This window comes from Palaemon carinicauda, chromosome 8 (genome assembly GCF_036898095.1).
Source record: "Palaemon carinicauda isolate YSFRI2023 chromosome 8, ASM3689809v2, whole genome shotgun sequence".
Lineage (NCBI taxonomy): Eukaryota > Metazoa > Arthropoda > Malacostraca > Decapoda > Palaemonidae > Palaemon > Palaemon carinicauda.
In genome coordinates, this window is record NC_090732.1 from 91,250,800 (window position 1) to 91,269,794 (window position 18,995).

The following is an 18,995-nucleotide window of genomic DNA, read 5'->3' on the forward strand; positions in this document are numbered from 1 at the left end:
ATATATATATATATATATATATATATATATATATATATATATATATATATATATATATATGCATGTATATATGTGTGTGTGTGTGTGTGTGTGTGTGTGTGTATTATGGATGGATGATATATAGTATTTAAAATTCGCAAGAAGTTTGAAGTAAAGCTATGGTATGGCCAACCATCAAACTGAAATACCTCAACACTTTGGCCTCAAAGATATAATCCTCCTCTTATTGGTATGAACCCATTCAAAATAAAATTCCTCAAGTTATTAAGAAAACAGAATTTTGATGGTTTGATTCAAATCAGCAACCTGAAATATCAAATTCCTGGGATTGGATGATTTACAAGAGTATTTTATTAGCAATTTATCAGTTGGTGATGTCACGTTTTCTAAATTAATACGAGATGTTTATAAAGATGATAACCTAATCATGGTGACTAAACGTCCCGTATTTGATGGGACTCTCCAATAGGCTATTTATGACATTTGTCCCGTGTCCCGTATCGCCCTTCCACGGGGAGCCTTTTGTCCCATATTTTTAATATTGGGAAATAAAACAATATACTGGTGAGGTTTTGCAAAATATGGGGTAAAGTAAAGATGGCAGCCCAAAATTGGCAATAGTGCAGACACAAGACAACAATTAATCAGGCATTGATACACATTCGAAAGAAATAACTTATGAGAAAAAATCAATAATAAATATAATGAGATGATAACAAGACATGAACAAAATCTTGTAAAATAATACCTCAGTTAAGTCTCCTTAGCTATGATGATATAAATTCGTGTTTTCATTATTCCATTATCAAAGGAGATATATGGGTGCTCTTCCAATATGCCATGGACACCGGTATTTGGTTATGTATGTTTGCATATATATATATATATATATATATATATATATATATATATATATATATATATATATATATATATATATATATATATATATATATATATATTCATATATATATATATATATATATATATATATATATATATATATATATATATATATATATATACACACACACACACACACACACATATATATATATATATATATATATATATATATATATATATATATATATATATATATATATATATATATATTCTTACGAATCTGGTCTTCATCAGAGTAGAATACTTTATTCACATATTTTATTTGTGTATTTAAGAGATGTATTACCAGCTCGTAAGGTGAGTTCCACTTACATAGAATTAAGTAATGTATGTAAATTACATAAGACTGTCATCATTCCTTTAACTGTATTTTCATTTAGTTCTGAATATGTGAATTTAAGTTATTTTGAATTAGAGTTCAATTTTCATTTCACGTAGTTTTGCTATGAAGTCTTATGTAATCTTGTTAAAAGGTATGCTGTATGGCACACACGCTAGGTATTGCATCATATTTCCACATGGTAGGAAGAGACATGAAAATTCTAAACTAAAGTTTAATTGTTTTTTAATATTATGAAAGGAGGTGGGCAGAGTAAGCTGAGAGAGAGTTGCCTCACAAGCAATGTTAGTACCCCTTCTTCAAATTACTAAGATGGCAACTTATGCCGCTAGAGCCATGAGAATGATTTACTAGAAGTTTCTAGAGCGAATTGAGTCAATATATAAGGACCTAGAAATGCATAGGAGACAGATGAAGAGATCCAGCCTATCCTTTTGAAAGAGCCAACATCCACCAGCCCTCTCTCCAGCCACTACACAACTCCTCACGAAGGTTAATAGTGTTTTCCTTTCAAACGTGAATGGTGATTTCTCTCCAACCTACTGTATACCGTGTATAATGTAGTTCAAACATTGGTAATATTATTGTATGCCCAAGTTAAAAATGTAGTGTGTTAATGTAAGTACACTTTATAGGATCATTTTTTGTCACTGGATCTGTGAGGTTAGATTAAACAGTGAAGTGTATTTATTTTGCTCATCCATTTGGTAACCCTGAGTGAGCCTAAGGACATAAGAATAACAGTCAAGTATATGTAAGTGTAATTCTGATTTATTTTTTTTGTAATGATTAAAGTGTCATTTATTCATTAATTGTCAAAATTAAATATTTTCATAAATTAATTTCTAGTGAAACAAGTGATTGTAAAATTCTTTAGAGTATCATTGTTTTTCTTAGACTAAGGTTTGGTTGAGATTTAAATTTCGAGTGATTTATTTTTGGTGTTAATTTTTTTTATTTGATAATTCTTTTTATAGGATATATTCATTTTGTAGTGTGTATTATTTCGATCACCAATATTTTTCTCAGAGTTTTGCTTGTATCCCCTGACTAAGAACCAAAGTAAGAGGTTGATTCAAGTATAATTCCCGTTAAAAGCAAAGTAATCACCCAGTTTTGTTTTGAGTGTAACATAAAAAGATCTTTTAGAGATTCAGTGTTCATATTTATTATCGCCTGGGAGTTGCGTATCATTTACAGAGCTTTTCTCTTGTGTATCAGATTATGTAATATAAAGCAAGGTGGGGTTGGGAGCTCGGGAATCTGCATAATTCGCTAGTGGTAATATATATATATATATATATATATATATATATATATATATATATATATATATATATATATATATATATATATATATATATATATATATATATATATATATATATATATATATATTGCTAATAGAAATGCATTTTACAACCCTGTATTTCTAACCAATGCAGTATTACCAAGCTCAAACATTAGATGATTGTCTCTGTAAACTATAAATGAATAGAAATTAAAAATATCAAGTTAAAAATTTGAAAACAAAACTAGAACGGAAGAACAAATTATAGCAATAGCGTTAAGTAAAAACACAGTAGGCCTATGTTTAGAAAACAGATAGGCCTAGTCTTGATTAATATTGTGAATGAGTTTATAGCAAAGAATCAGCATTGCTTTATGCGTTTTTTGGTAAATTAACCCCAAGTAGGCCTACCAGTATTAAAAGATTGAGTCATATTGTAGGCTGTAAATTGTAATTGGTCAAATCACCCCAATTTTTTTTTTCTTTTTTTTCTTTTTTTGCGTTCAATGGGGTTTCCTCATAAAAAATGGGGGTTGGAATCACGTGACCCACCCGTCACTACCATTTCAAACTATAGACCACTCCCAACGAAAAAAAAAAAAAAAAAAAAAAAAAAAACACTCCCACGGTCCTGATTTAAATGCCCCTTATTTTAATTTTCCAAATCTGGTATCCCGGAACCTACTCGGTTAATAGTTTATATAATTAGGCTCCAATTAACGCTGCAACTAATGATATTTCCGTGGCTTGCTGAAAGAATTATGACGTAGATGCTAATAAGCAAATATTCATACACAAACACCCACACACAACGAACAGCTTTGAATATAGCTAAAACGTTTTGCGTAAATACGTATTTCGAAAGCAAACTCTTGCGGTTACCAAGTCAATAATATTTATTTTTTTTTTTTTTATTATGGTTTAAGTCTGCTTAAGATTTTATGATAAAGCTCTTAAATACTATGAGTGTCATAGACGATCTGTTCGATAATCCGAACAATAATTCCGTTAAGATTGAGCAGGAGAAAAAAAAAATAATTTATAGGTAGATAAAGTGTTCAAACATTGCATCATCAAGATTTGCCGAAAATGTGTTATCAAGTAGGCGACAAGTCAAAATTTGCAATGTTTTATCTATCATAATAACCATATTGATAACAAAATATTTATGTGTAAAATTAATAACATACAACAATTGAGAATATTCTAGAACTTTGACTCACACGTCATTGCTTGATACGTTTACCGTTAGCACGGTGAGAGTTGGGGACATGTCTGGTACATGTTTCTCCACGTCATCCTAAGCGGTATCGAGCGAAGGCTGGCCTGTTTATATACGTTTCACCGACCATTCGGAGGTTCAGTCGGAAGTTTTCATTCTTACGGTTGTTAGTTATCGATGTTCTCCCGAATTTAATTATAAGAGTTGTTCCTGAAACCTTTCGACAAGTCCTCCATTCGTTCTCAAGGTATTCCGTCGTCTAATAATTTTTATAGGTATTTCATTTATTGCTAAAGAAAACTATTAACGCATGTGTTGTGAGTGAGAAGTGTTACGGTGTTGCTATTCCGTTTTCGTATGAGCGTTGCAACATACAGTAACGTCCGTCGCTAAATTTATTTAGGAACGTCTATTTTCTAATTTGAAACATCTAATTTATAATTTACCCGTTCATAATGTATATCCATGTGTATTACAGTAATGACATTTGGAGAAAAAAAAACCATGGTATTATGCTGATACGTTTACTGTCTGTGCAATTCTAGGCTCTTTGCTTCCAACTCTTTCTCCCCTGATTTCTTTTATACATATCGGTCTTCCGAACTATTGTTAAAACTCAAGCCTCCCACAGTGGTGGCATAGTTATACTGCAATGTTTTAATTTATAATTATCCTATGATATCAAGTTGTCATCTGTGAAAAAGTTTATCGAGTCTACAAAGCCTACGAATTTTGGTCTCTTCCCCCATCCCCAACTTCCTTTTGTTTTCCTTACAATATAGCCCTTCATTCTAAAACTAGGAATAGAAAATGTTTCAGTTCATTTCTCACTTATTAATAAATACATTTAATGTAAATATTATTGGATATAAGAATCATGTTAAAAATATTTTCACAGATCAGTATGTTTCTAACTTAAAAACATTTAGAAGCATAATAAAATTGTATTTTTTTTTATATTATAATAGATATAATGTATATACAAAAATGTAAAATATAATTTGTAAAGGAATACTTCTTGATAGAAGAAAGAAAAAAAATTAAGTTAATAAAATGTAATTGTATTTTCATAATAAAAGATAAAAAAGGTAGACTTGGCCAATATCGTAAGTCCATTGATCACCAGCCATCCATTGCGATACTGCCGTGCGAGATTTATTAGGGCATTTTGATAGCCACACTACTTCATTGGAATCGACTCTGGTTATGGTTTATTTTTTCATGCCTACGCATACACCGAATAGGCTGGCCTATTATTTATATATTTCCTCTGTCATTCATAGAGAATCCACTGCCTTGGGGTGGAGTTCTCGTGCTTGAGGGTACGCTCGAGGACACTATTTTATGTTATTTCTCTCCCTCTTGTTATTTTTTAAGGTATTATAGGTCATATATGAAATTTTTCTTATTTATTTATTTATTATTTATTTTTTTTTTGCTCATAAACTACTCTTGTAGCGTATTTCTCAGTTTCCTTTCTGCAATGAGCTATTTTCCCTGTTGGAGGTCTGGGGCTTATAGCGTCTTGTTTTTTCAACAAGGTTTGTAGATAAGCAAATGATAACAACAACAACAATAATAATAATAATAATAATAATGATAATAATAATAATAATAATAATGGATGTTTAATCACTCCAACACCGTCCTCTTAATTGCAATTTTTTTTTTTTTTATTATCAGCCAGGGCCATTTTTTTTTTTAATAGTGTGCTCTATTTTCTCCAGAAATAGACGATACACCTGGAACTTTGAATTATTGCATTTCATAGTTATACTACAAGACTTGCGCGCTCCAAAATGTGGTTGGCTCATCATATATTGCTTATGAATTGGAAAATGTTACTCATCAAACTCTGGCTGGCGGGCCATATATTAAATATAGTTTGGAATTATAAATTTATATGCTGGCTATGAGCCTATACCCTTACCTGGCCATGTTTAAGGATCTATGGCTCCCTCTGGTTTGATTAATTTTCGAAAAGGATTTAGATACTTAGACTTCCTTGAATTTTGGAAAAGGTTTTAGATCACGCTAAAACGCTAACTGCACATAGGTTCAATTTAACTTAAATTAAACGTCAACATTCCAACCTGGACTTATTTTTTTTAAATTGTTTCACTAAGTCACAATCGATTGTTAATCACTTATCAATGGTGATCTCAGGGAACTCTAAAAAACAGTAATAAAATAAATAAAAAAAAAATGAAAAAAAAAACTTGGGAAAGTGAGTGCCGTGAATTTGATTATTAACTAATCTTCAATAGTTTCACTGGATATCCCTATGCATTGCAAATAATTTTTTTTTCAGACTTCCTTTAAATTAAAATTAATTTGTACGTAACCTAACCTTTTGTATGAACATCAGAGTCCTTATTTTGACACGAAATGCCTTCAAATAAGAAAGAAAAACTAAAAGTTTTTGTACTAGTGGTGGAAGAAAGCAAAGTATAAATGTGTACGTATGCAGACGTCTTGACCTTGGAAGAAAGTGACTGAAATGCAAGGTATTACTGTATTACTGTGTATGTCTATTGATTGAAAAATTAAGGTACCAATAAACCTGTTGTTAGGTCATGAAAATTACACTAATAGTGCTTCAGGGAAAAGGGGACCACATGAAGTACATTAAGTCATGACCTATTGTCGGTCCTCACAAAGCTCTTATAATGAATAAATTTCACCGGCAATATTATTGTTTTGGAAAGTATGTGGTTCATGTAAATAGTGTTAGTATCATAATTTCAAAAGTTGTGACTAAAAACCACATTATATAAAGAAGTCAAACGCACAAACAATACTCAACCTAAGGTTCCCCGCCTAACCTAACGTAGGAGACGTTTCCCCACTTACCCTTCACCTCCTTAGACTACTGTATCCTTACTGACTGCCGTGTCCTTACCCTTACCTTTTTAAACTACCGTATCCTTACCTTCACCCCGTTGACTGCCGTATCCTTACCTACCTCCCCTAGACTACCATATCCATACCTACTCCTCATTACACTGAACCCTTTGAGGCCCCTTAGACTGCCGTATCCACACCAACTTCGTCTTACACTGCTTTATGATCCTTTATCCTTACCTACGAGGCCACTTCCCCCTATTAACCCCCATTTAGACTGCTGTATCCTTAACGTAAAATAAGAATAGGTCTCAATCCTGTGTATTCATCCTAAACGGTTTCACCCCAGGCAAGGTAACTCTAAATTAGCCTAATATTGCGTAAAACGTAAAACTAGCTTCGTATGTGAATTATATAGAAGGTTCGGGAAATTATTTCAGTACGGTATATAAATGTATGAGGTCTGATAATTTTATTTAATATAAGGTTATGAATTATATGAGGTGGGTCTGGTGTCAGTGCTACACAAGATAATCGGTTATTTCTGTATTTGTGAGAACTATTTAACGGGAGAAAGACAAGGATTTTTTCATTATTTTACTAGAAAAGCATTTTTGGCATACAAGACCAATGTCTTTGAATCACGAATTATAATCGAGTTATATTCAAGGCTTAGTAAACCTAGATTACTGTATCTAAGAGATTAAAGCGTCTAATTTGAACACCTCTGAAGCTGGGATAGTTCTGGCCATGATTAAATACCTTGCCCAACTGCCTTTGTTATCAGGTTATGGTTAATGCATAACAATCTGTAGGCCTAACCCCCATTGAATTACCCACTTTAGGATGCTGTGTCCTTCCTTTTCCTCTTGCCTTAAGAGGACCTCGAATGCAGTGTTCCTACTTATGCCATACCTGTCTCAGGGGAATTATGTGATGTCTCATTAATCAGGAGGTTCTCACAGGTGCCAAGCCCCCCACCCCAAAATAAGTAAGGATGTGGACGTGCCACCCTGATTTGAACATCATGTAAACTAGTCTAAGCAAGGGGCGGACGGCGGAGCAGGTGCATGTGTAAAGAATTACCAGTGTTAGTCAGTGCTGTTAATTTCTATGGGTAACTAGACTAGGCACGTTTGTAACTCAATTGTTTTACTTGATTACGTACTCTAGGATACCTTGGACTTCCAGCCATACACCTGGTAAATGATGCTAGACTAGCTTTTATTTTGTTACCAGTCGGATATTAATTTAATAGCGCATATGCTTGACATAGACCCTAAGGCTAGTTAATAGTAGGTACACGAACACAATGAGGAAAACCAGACATTTGGTTATATAAGTTGTTTTCAGCGTAAAATGTAACACCTACACGCTTTAGAACGGGAGAGTATGGCTACTTAGTGTTACTGTAAATTAAACGATTTGCTTCTTTCTTACACCTTCCACCAAGGAAAACCATGGGTTTTATTGTTTTAGCTTTCAGGACAACCAATGCCGCTGCACTTCTTTTCCTTAAATTTCTAATATCAGTTACTAATACTGCTAAAATCAATTTGGGTATTTTTAACCGGGTTGTTTCGACGACCCTAGACTGATGTATCATATAATTTCCATCCGCTAGCCAGTCCCAGTCAGGTTGCCAGGTTTTCTAAGTGAGAAAAGGACAACTTCTAATCAACAGAAGCTTTAAAAGGCCAACCATTAGTAAAACATAGCGCAAAATGTAACATTTAAAGCAAAACTTCCATTTTATGATAATGCTAACCAAAGACTATATACTGAAGGATATAGTCTTTGATGCTAACGGCCAACCAATTTTTTTAAAAGGCCAAATTTTGACGTGTTTGGCCTAAAAAAGGCCAACCGGGCAACCCTGGTCTCAGTAGCCACTGACACTTGTAAACAAAGTTGAATCGTGGAACCAAATACATGAAAATAAATATTAGATAGCGCTCAGCTGTCGGAATTGTTATGATTGGTAAACTGACTAGGGTAAACTCTAAGAAAAACAAGCTATTACACATTCATACGTTGATGTTATGAAGTTGGACTCAACCACTAAATACTTTTTACCAATTTGCTTTCGCTTTCTTTCCAAATCGTGGGCTGGGAAAGGCTCTATATGTAAGCGAGAGAAAACGTAGATAATCTTTGTAAATTGCAAATATTTTTATATTACATGTAGAGAGAAGCCATAAAAATACTAACAGATCATATTTAGAAAGACTCCACAAAAATACTTAAAAATTGTATGAGGAAAGACACCATGAAATATTAAGAAATAACTAACGTTTGAGAGTTGTATTGTGCGCGACTCCTCGTCACTAAAATCAATAGCAATAGCATAAGGCAAAAACTTACTAACGGAACCAGGTAGCAGTGGCGGTTCGTGGCTAAAACCCGTCGTATTAAATAATAATGTGTGGAAGGAAACAACAGGTATAAGGAAATATATTCAAACTTGATAGAATCCCAAAAGAACAAATTCGATTTTTTTTACTTATAACTAAACTTGTTACTGTTCAAGCCTGACCCATTGATTTGAAAATTAAATAAATATTTTCTTGTTTTAATCTGAACAAAAATTTCCAATATTTTCTCCTTGATTTGTGGATGACAGACGACTGAAGAATGTTTTCTCTATGGAAAGTGTTCCCTAATTCGTAGTGCTTCTTAAATAGAATAGAATAGCTGGAAGTAGGATAGTAATCTAATTCTACATTTTATTTCATTCAATAATATAGTAAACAAAATTCAACCCCTAGGCTGTTACCTGATTTATATATGCGATTATCTCTCTCTCTCTCTCTCTCTCTCTCTCTCTCTCTCTCTCTCTCTCTCTCTCTCTCTCTCTCTCTCTCTCAGTTGCTCGTGTTTAAATTTCTTTATTTTTTTATATAACATTTACATTCTTTTATATATCTGATGATCCACTCGGCTGTTACTGGATTTACTTATGCGTTAATCTCTCTCTCTCTCTCTCTCTCTCTCTCTCTCTCTCTCTCTCTCTCTCTCTCTCTCTCTCTCTCTCTCTCTCTCTCTCAAAGTTGCTCGTATTTAAATTTATAATTTTTTATAATAAATGTTGATCTCTCTCTCTCTCTCTCTCTCTCTCTCTCTCTCTCTCTCTCTCTCTCTCTCTCTCTCTCTCTCTCTCTCTCAGTTACTCGTGATTGAATATCTTTATTTTATTTTTTATATAAATTGCATTTTTGCACTCAGTCATGTCGTCCTGATGGAAGGATCCTTTAGGCAGCTTTCTAAGGGATGTTTGGCTACAGTGATACTCCCTGAGAATTAACCGCAGGATTCCAGAATTCTAACTCCTGGTGCGAGTATCCTTAATATAACTTTTAAGGATATCGCATAATTTCAGGGGACGTATTTCTTGATACAACACACGGCAATCTTCACCCAAAATAGATTTTACGCTTTGAGAGGGAAGAGTGGCGAAATTGAAGGGGAGCCATTATCAAGGTTACCCGGTGGATCCCCTCTCAGTATGGCGTAACTATTCCTTTAAAAGTAGCCACTTAAGCACGGTATTTCTCCCACTTGTTCTCGGTGTTGTTACTGTTTTTAAGGAATATTACCATGCAATCTCCAGCATCTTCATCCTCTGGAAAGTTGAGTATTTAATCTATCCTTTGTATAATTTTTGGCTCCCTTCTCACAGTTAAATTAACACAATTTAGGTGTGTTAAGCAGATCACTGCCATCCCTGTAGATGGCCATTTTAAGACCACTGTCGTACACCATAAATGCTTTATTTAGTTAGTAGTGTGACGTTCCCGGTAATTAGCTATAAAGAAGTTCATGTTAGGCAAAATTATACTAGTGAAGATGAGCTTTACACATGTAATATTTCCTCTTCCTTATAAACGTTTCTGTCGCATACGATAGGGCCTCGGTGGTACTAGCGTAGCCGAGATCCCGACTAGAGTTAGGTCAGCCTAACTCTTTTTAGTATAATTTAGTAACGTTATCCCCCGTTTAACCTCTTTTATCGATTTTATTAATTCGGTCGGAGATATAAATATCTCCTAGAATTACTAGTATAATTGATATGCTTCTCTTTTAGAGAATTGAGGATAAACCCTTCCTTCCCCCTTAGTGCCGCCAGCCCAGGCGACAACCCTATCTTCTGTCATCGTCATCGAGTAGTGTACTCCGGCTTGACTTGGATAGTGTTTTCTGTCGATCTTCTTTACCGGCGAGTATCCCGGCTTTGAAATACGACAGTAACTCAGGGTATTCTGTCTTGTTGCCGACAACGCTACCAATAGGGGAATAGTCATTCCCCTGCCGGTTACATCGTTGTCGGCATAGGAAGTTTGGCTTCCCTAGTCCACAACGGAAAGTGGTTAGTATAATTGCCCTTATGGACTAAAAGACATGTCTTATATCCGGCAATGTCTCAGGCTAGGGAATTGTTATTCCTCTGCCGCCCAAGATGGCGCTGGTATAGGAAACTGTTTCCTTAATTTACAGACCAAAGTAGGAGGCATACCTGCCGCCACCTTTCTCTGTAAAATATAAGACCCTCTCCCTTCCCCATCTGTCCTAGACCGTCACGATTCCTGTGTCCGGTATTCTACAATCACCCCGCTTGCCGGACTGACTGAGTTACCGGCCGGGCTCCTACAAAGGCGGTTAGGTTGCTGCTTCGACCATCTCCCTAACGGAAGCTAAGCTCCAGGAAAGGTTGAGCCAGCCCTGACGGCTACCGGTTAGAAACCCATTATACTTTTGAGTATTCTTCAGTCCTCTCTTGGACTGCCATCCAGAAACCCTGTAACTGCCAGCACAGCCGGTAACAGAAATTGTTGCTGGATATAAGCTAGAATCAATGTATTCCTCCCCTTCCATGTGAATCATTCTGGAAAGAAGGCAGTAGAGACAAGAGTCCCTACACCCCTAATTATTGTACTAAACTATAATAATACAGTAATCCTTCTCTCTCTCTCTCTCTCTCTCTCTCTCTCTCTCTCAGTTAGTGGCGGCAGGTACTAGCCTAACCAGGTGGCATACCGGCAAAACTACAGTGTAAGACAATACAGTAACCATTACTCCTGCAGTATAACAATACAGCAGTTAGAAAACTACAGTATATAATGATACAGTAGTATGAAATTTCCAACATACTCTCTGTATCCTTTCACAGTCCATTGTTGAGATTGTTTAAAAAAAGTTGAGGTGAAGTATTCCTTCAACATTCTGATGAATCCTAGATCATCGAAACACCAATGATTACCTTTCAGTATTGATATTTTACAAGTGGTGGAGTTAGTGTTAGTATCCACTGACTCCAGCTCTACGTACAAGAGTTATTCCACTGTATTTTCCCTGATAAGGAAACTAAAAATATTAGTATTGTAGGTGGTCACAGCAATTGCCTGGAGGGGAAACACAGATATGTGTCTTACTACCCTAAGCTATTATAGATAATAGTAAAGTATACTATTTATGCATGTGTAAATTTATCAGTGAGATAAATTACCCTATATTCATTTCACTCTTTCCTTCCTTACAGAAGGAAGCTAAGGTGAAGTGTGCAATCCTGTGGCCACAAGATGTGCAGGTCTCATGCCCCCTGGTGCATCATATCCGGATCCCTGAGGTACTGGGATCCATATTTAAAGCATATATTATATCAATGATATAAACAACCTAGTACTCATTCACCATTTTTCTCCCTTACAGGAGGAGCCAATGGCGAAGTGTACAATTGTATTCTGCTACCACAAGAGTAAGGACTTAATCGCCTGACCTTGCTGACCGACAGCTTTGTAAAAGATATCCCTGACACTACGGAGTCAAGGGATACAGCAAGGGAAACCCACCAAAGGTGAGTACGAGGCTTCCAGAAGAACTCTCCGGGACCTTACCTACCTAACAAATCTTTGTAGTACCTACTGTTCTCTAAGGCTCAATCAAATACGTTTGTGCCTCAGGCACAGGTCCAGCATCCCTCTATCCAACGGACAGTGGACAGGGATATCAACAGGCACTGCAAAGCTTGGACATCCACTAAGATCGGATGTCAGAGGTGTTCACTGACACCGGACAGGACCTACTGCTAGAAGGCCCTAAATAAGGAGTGGTTCAACCACCCACGGAGGAAGAAGGATCCGTTTTGACGGTGAATGAAGTTCCTCAGCTCACTGTGCCGGCATATCAACTTTTGCCGTCAACCTCTTCAGCCTCAATTCCCCAACTGGCTAGACAGGTTGGCAGGAGCAAAAAGCTCCTAGAGTCGATCCAGCAGACGCTGACACTGATCCGAAAGGAACGAGAGAAGAATAAGCAAGATCTCAAAGAGATGAAGAGAGGGGTACAGGGAAGGAAACACTCTGGTGCCTCCAGGGCCTCCGCTAAGCCCCTTAAAATATCCGACCTCCCTCACTGCTCCGAATCAACCCCTGGAGGTAGACGGAACACATGCCCATGTTGAATGAGAAGCTTTATATCTTCTAGAACTTGGGGTCCAATCACCTTGAAGAGCTTCAATTCTGGCCCAGCTTTTAGCGTACCCAGATTGCTACATGAGTCTGCGAGATGAACCTACATCCCGTGAGAGACTATACCAAAGGAAGTCATTGTCCTTGAACATGACAAGGCACAAGCCATCCTTACCAAGACCCAGAAAGGGGCCGGATATACTAACTTCAAAGTCTCAGTGTTGAGCAAGAAGCATCCAACCTTCATTGCTCCTTCCTCCTGAGCCTTCCCCCTTTCGGGGAAAGCCCTAGACTGTGTCATGAGAGCAGTCAAAGAGAGAAAACCCCTGCCCAATCCTAGAGAAATGCAAACCATTATATCTAGCTACGTCCACCTGTGAGGAGAAGTGGAAAGAGCTACATCTAACCTTCTCCGTCTCGAAGTTGGATCCAGAGATAGCAGGCAGCAGTTTAATGAGAACCTTCCATAGTTGCCAAACCATCCTTTGAGAAGGGAACAGGAGACAAAAGATAGACTTACCGCCTCCGTCTCATCAGAACTGCTTAGAAATGTGAGCAGGACTTAAGTAACGCCCCACCCATGTGATGGATTTGTTCACTTTTCTCAGGTCAAAAAAGGACCTGTAGAGAGCATGTGTTTGCCACAACGGAGACACACGAACCAGAAAACTAATTTCATCGTGTATCTGGGGCGTAGACCCTTTTCCACAGGAAGTGGTCCAAGAAGTCATTACCGAAGCCACCACGGAGATTAAGAACCTTCTCCAAATGTGGGGCATGTCCTCAAAGAGGAGACCAATATTAGAACTGCATAATTTCCGACCGTGACCATGGTAGTCCAGCCGTAAACCACTGTCCAGATGGTGTCTCATCAGCTGGTAGCCAGTCACCTGTATTTAATCCAGGCTTTGAAAGGCATTCGACCACCTTTCGGCCCTACAAAGGTAAGGGCCCAAAAAGAGGATCCTCTGGAAATCCCCCAAGGGTGGAGGAGGACGTGGTCACGGAAACATGTCCTCAGGAACCTTTAAACAATGAGAGGTTCCAGGTAGGAGGTAGACTTTTCCACTTTCGGAATCATTGGAACTTCGATCCCTGGGTCCACAGCCAAATTACAAATGGACTTGGTTGGGAATGGAACCAAAATCCACCTCTCCAAAATTCTTCCAACACTCCCACCCTTATTGGAAGAATATACCTCAGAATTCTTGAACAAGAAGGTAATGAGGAAAGCGAAGTCCATCAAAATTCCAGGGAAGGCTGTTTTATGTTCCCAAGAAAGACTCTGACAAACCCAGAGTCATTCTAGACTTGTCTCCACTCAACAAGTTCATCGAGAACAACAAGTTCCGGATGCTTGCAGTGCAACACGTAAGGACCCTTCTACTAGTCTCCGTAGACCTGGCAGATGCTTACTGGTACCTACCAGTCAGTTGCCCCCTCTCCTCTTACCTAGGATTCTGGCTACAGTATACAAAATTTGTCTTCACAGCCATGCCCTTTGGACTAAACATAACCCCAAAGGTATTCACAAAAGCGAACGGACACAATCGTCCAGCAACTACGCTCCGAAAGAGTACAGGTAGTAGCATAACTGGTCGATTGGCGGGTTCGGGCAGCATCCAAGGCTACTTGTCTGCAAGCGGCCGGAGAGGTGATCTAGTTCCTGGAACACCTGGGCTTCAAGATCAATTGCTAGAAGTCTCGCCTTTCTCCAGCTCACAATTTTCAATGGTTAGGAATCCATGGGAACTTGTAGTCACACCACCTCTCCATTCTATTAAAGAAGAGGAGAGAAATAGCGGAATCTGTCAAGAGACTAATCCAACACAATAGGATTTCAAAATGCCAACAGGAAAGAGTTCTGGGCTCTCTTCGGTTTGCAGTAGTGACAGACCCGGTGCTAGAAGCACTGCCAAAGGATGCGACAGGAGTCTGGAGAAGATACGCATCAAACGCTCAAAGAGATCAACAATGTTGTCACGGACCCGATTTCGCACGCCATTAAGGCTGTGTTTAATGAATAAGAGCCTGGCACAGACAATTCTCTTGCAACCACCTCAAACATCAGTGGCGATACACACGGAAGCCTCCCTGAAAGAATGGGGAGGCCATCAGCATGAAAGGAAAGGGCACGAAATTGATGATTCCACTTCAAGAAACTTTCACATCAACATCTTGGAGGCTATGACAGTCCTCCTGACATTGAGGAGACTATCCCTTAGCAGAACAATCCACATCAGATTGGCTCTTAACAACGAGGTGATTGTGCCCCGGCTGTGATGGTAACCGATCTGCATCTTTTCTGCTCCTCATTCCTAGAATCTCCATGTGACTAATGTAAGCAGTGGCCATACTCCCAGTGGGAGAGGTATTGTTCTCGGCGCAAGAAATGAGTGAAGAAAAATTGTTCTACTTCCTTGTCTTCCAGTAATGGCAAGAAGCACAAATTCTTTTCTGTGTCAAAAGTTATCCCCCATCCTGCTACTTTGTGTCTTTATTCTGATGCTCCAGTTACGGAGAACGACTGCTATAATTTAAGTATTGATCATAATTTTATTAATGTATTATCATCTGGCATTGACCATGTATGTAGTGATCTCAAGTCGATGCTATTGACAGATCACTTGGCTATGGCCGCTGCACTACTTAAGCTGGATCCAATCCCAGGATCCTTGGTCCCTGATTTTTCAGAAATGCATAGCTCTCCCTCAACTCCCACGGGTGATTTGAATTGTGATCCCTATATGGTTAATTTTATCTGGGATGAGTTTCTCTTTTCCAACCAATTATCTATCAAGGCATCGAAAGTCTCCCCATTCCCATACGTGGAACCTTGGAGTATCTATTTTATCCTTTTTCAGCTTGTACACATGAGCCAGGCTTACCTAGGTATCCCGATTCTCAGCGTCGCTCTCTCAGTCTCGACCTGCCACTGAATTTCCCATTACTAGGCATTGAATTTTAATTGGACTGCTTCAGCTTTATCCGCAAAGGCAGCACCAAAGAAAGTTGATCTTAACCGTTTGTGTCTTTTTCTTCCAATCAAACTGCTCGGAAGTTGATGTTTCCTCCAAGCAAATTGCAAGTCAATAGTAATTACAAAATCTTTGTTAATTCCGTGCTTATTGTCCATACGTGGCTCACGTGTGTTCAGGCAAACAAGTCTGCATGTGCTGCTGTGCCCATACTGTAGTGATTTCACTAAACGTGCCACCCATTTCAACGCGTGATGATATTCCTTCGTGTGATGGCTATGATAACATGTCACACGATGATGCACGTTCTAATTGTTCTACCCTAACCCAAGCTCATTAACGAAAAGAACTCCCTTGGTGTCGTGTTCCAATGTCAGCTTCGACCCATTGTCAGGAAGCTGCGGAATAACACGTTGCTTTACCAAGCTGTACTCACAAGTACCTTGCCTAATGTTTGTGATGCTTCAAATTTCCCACGCTATTCAGAACAGCAAAAACATTATTCTTCAAGTGAACCTTCTTTTCAGGTTTATGATAGGAAAAGTGTACCAGAACCGTTTCTCCCCCATTTTCCTTGAGTGACCCACATCTGCAACAGATGACGTTGAAGTTATTTGGCGCTGCCGACATGGTTCTCTTGAGAGGCCCGCCAAATTGCCTGCCTCTGAGAAATCCTTCTCCTCTCATAGGTCGCGTTCAGAAAGGAAACTCCCTGATCTTTCCTTGCACTCTGCCAGAAGTACACACCTATATGTCAGGAGTGAGCATGAATGTCCTTTCTGCATATTCTCGTCTCCATTCACTGAATGTCACAAAAAAAAGGAAAGATGTTAAAGGAAAAGTTAAATCATCTAACTTTTAAGGTGGAACTACCTCTTGATCATATTGCAACCATTACTGTTTCCGGAAAATCGCCCTGTGTGCAGAGGCCCCAGCTTAGCTGATGAAGGGCCCCTCAACCCTCAAGGTTCCGATGTGTGGTTCAGAAGTATTGCATTTTGTGAGAATCATAGATTTTAATCTGGTGCTTGGATGGCCTAGATGAGCCTCCTCACACACAATCTGCTAATTGGTGGTGCATGATAGACACTTTATTCGCATAATTTAAAATAACTAAACATTGGTTAGACGTGGCGCTCTTTAATCAGAACCGAGACATGTTCGACTTCTTTAACACCTAAGTCTCAGTCTTGGAGAACTTGCTTAAAGCTAGGTCATCCTAGTTGCCAACGGTAGCACTTTTCACACCAAAGGAGGTTTTATGATCATTCTGGTCTGTATCCAAGCCCACTCCCTATCGATGCCGACGTTGCCATCCTGGTACCTACTATACCTAGTGACAAATTTTTTAACCTTCCTTCCATTTTTGTCAGGGTCAGAGATGCAGAATATTGAGGTAGCAAGTATGTCTGCCATACAGGCCTGTTCCTGGCTAGATCTATAGTCAGTACTATCACAATTCGCAGTGACAGAGAATATGCGGTACAAGATTGCCCTAAAGCACTTAGGCAGGAGCCAAGGCTCTGCAGTTCTTGCTGCTCCAGACTCTCCCTTTTGGGGCAACTGCATCCTGAAGAGATGTGATGCCATCTTGGCCAGATGCTCAAAACAGTTGCACTAGTGATGCTCTAAGTTCTTCGAAGACAGCGTCTTATATTCACCAGACATCTCTTGTGAGCGGAAGAGCGGCACCAAGGAACCCCCCCCCCCTTCAATGATGCCAAAAGACTCTCCCTTTAAGCAGGTTGTCCGGTATAAATGGCTTTTCCCTACAGAGTTTCTACAACCTGGGAGGCAAGACCCTTGACCTACTTTTTGCCATAGAGAACACTCCTGTCGCAGAGGTTTCTGTCACAGAGACTTTCCCTAGGGAGGGCATATCTTCTAAATTATTATCAATAGGGGAATGCCTGCAAAGCCATTGGCAAAGGTGACAGTTTTTCGTGCCTATCCCTGGACGGTAAGTACTGTGCTCAGGGTATCGAGTGTCATTTATAGATTGTCCGCCCCCCCCCTGCCTCGGATCCTTACACCCTGCCCATTCTATTTGAAAGGCTATGTAGAAAGACCTCCTTTTACTAAGACGGTTGTCAAAGATGTTGGGCAAAGGAGTTGTATAGGAAGTCTTAGACGACCTCCGGGGCTTCTTCAGCAATCAATTTGTAGTAGAGAAGCTGAGGGGAGGTCAGAAACCTGTCACAGACCTTTCCCATATGAATCTGTTTGTCAAACAAACAAGGTTCAAAATGAAGACACTGGCCACAGTTCTTCAGACCATCTGGAAGAACGACTTCCATCCGACCACTAACCCAAAGGATGCATACTTTCAGGTCCCCATTCTTCCTGCCTCAAGGAATTACTTAAGGTTTCCCTTTCAAGACAGAATTTTCCAATTCAAGGGGCTATGCTTTGGCCTGCCAACAGCACTTTAGTTCTTTACCAGAGTCTTTGCCCTTGTCTCAGATGGGGCTCAAGCCATATTATTATTATTATTATTATTATTATTATTATTATTATTATTCTTTTTTAGATATCTAGATGGCTGGCTTATCCTAGCAGTCCCAAATCCTACTTATAGAGAACAGGGATCTTTTCCTCGACCTCTGCAAGGAGTTGGAGATTCAACTAAACCTATGAAATACTAGTCTCATCCTCAAAAGTCCATCAGATACCTAGGCACGAATATCAACTCGGTCCAGACCAGAACATTTCCATCTGCTTACATGGTAAATAGATTCATGAAAGAAGCAGAAATCTTTTGGAAGGAAAAGCGCATCCTGGCCGCTCTTGGCAAAAGCTCCTTGGACACCTCCTCTCAGAGAAGTTAGTCCTCTTGTGGGGAACGCTTCATCACTCGATACAGGGGGCCTCTGAAGAGTAAGTGGTTTCAAACATCTGACCACCCTGCAACCTTGCTGTTGGTGCCCAAGGAGGTTGTAACACCTATGGT

The 18,995-nt window shown here is 38.6% G+C and overlaps 1 protein-coding gene across 3 annotated transcripts in view; it reads left to right on the forward strand.

The window, feature by feature from the left end:
• Positions 1-3,852: 3,852 nt before the first annotated feature.
• The window catches only part of LOC137645800 (uncharacterized), a 105,980-nt gene continuing 90,837 nt past the window's right edge, over positions 3,853-18,995 (forward strand). For 2 of the 3 annotated variants that reach the window (XM_068378747.1, XM_068378746.1), the window contains exon 1: positions 3,853-4,006. The gene's annotated coding sequence lies outside the window, so the exon portion shown is untranslated. The remainder of the gene's footprint in view (positions 4,007-18,995) is intronic. The other variant, XM_068378748.1, reaches the window with a different exon arrangement.